The sequence below is a fragment of the Hylaeus volcanicus genome, unplaced genomic scaffold (genome assembly GCF_026283585.1).
Source record: "Hylaeus volcanicus isolate JK05 unplaced genomic scaffold, UHH_iyHylVolc1.0_haploid 12195, whole genome shotgun sequence".
Taxonomy (NCBI): Eukaryota; Metazoa; Arthropoda; class Insecta; order Hymenoptera; family Colletidae; genus Hylaeus; species Hylaeus volcanicus.
In genome coordinates this window covers 94,055-95,039 of record NW_026533145.1, presented here as the reverse complement: position 1 = coordinate 95,039, position 985 = coordinate 94,055, and the positions used below count along the sequence as shown (strand labels likewise).

The 985-nt window shown below is 40.8% G+C and overlaps 1 protein-coding gene across 3 annotated transcripts in view; it reads left to right on the top strand.

Annotated features, from left to right (window-relative positions):
• The window catches only part of LOC128882834 (GATA-binding factor C-like), a 139,250-nt gene that overhangs the window by 82,109 nt on the left and 56,156 nt on the right, over positions 1 to 985 (top strand). The gene's annotated exons all lie outside the window — the stretch shown is intronic.

Here is a 985-nt window from a genome sequence, read left to right as displayed (position 1 = left end):
AATCAATCCGTTTAGAATGATTACTCGAAGGTTCAAGAAGTTATCGATGGATTGGTCGCTTTAGAGTGGAATTGCGAGCGGAATTCCTTGGAACTCCATAGATATTGACACTGTACCTATTCGGTGTGATATTACTTCGAAATCCCCAATATGAAATTATTAGAATTCAATCAATATTTAGTCACAGTTGACGGAATTCAGAGCAGAGGAATGTTTGCAGTACAAACGATACTGCAGCCAGCTTTCGAAAGCTTTCCCTGTGACTTCAATCGCGTCTATTTACGTCTTTTCCTTTATTTTTTTTTACAATTCAAAGAGAAGGCAAAGCGAGGACAGTGATCCGTGAGATTTCACTTTGTAATCGCGGTGCAGTCACTTCACAATTCGGTTGATCTCAATATTCTAATTTCGCCGCGCAGAAACGGTATCTATTCAAATTGGCCGCCATAAGTTCGCCGGCCAGTGAATTTAAAGAGACGCGCGCGTAGTGGGCGGTGGAAAAGGTTAAGAATATTCGTTTCACATATTGCATATGCTTGCCCGAGGAGGAAATTTGAAAACTGGTATATTTACTGGTGGCGAGCTCCGTATATCCGTTTATCGTGAGTATAACTATAACACTGCGAAATTAGTTGACGTAGACTAATCGGCAGCCTAGCACAGGCCTTGCCTTGGGTGGGTCAAATCGATTCTCCAGACTTCCATTTTGGAAAAGTCGGGATAAAAGTTGCGTTGGGAAAATGTGGCCATCTGACTGCTTGATGAATAGTATTTAAGGCAAGGTCCACAGTTTTGGTCTAACTTAGGTTCATCAATTATTTATGAAATTCTTCCATGGCATTCCAGGAACTCAGAAACCTTTATGCGACAATTTCAGGATTTTAGAAACCCCTTCATGGCAATTCTAAGAATTTATAAGCCTTTCCATGGCATTCCATGAATTCAGAAACCTTTACGCGACAATTTCAGGATTTTAGAAACCCCT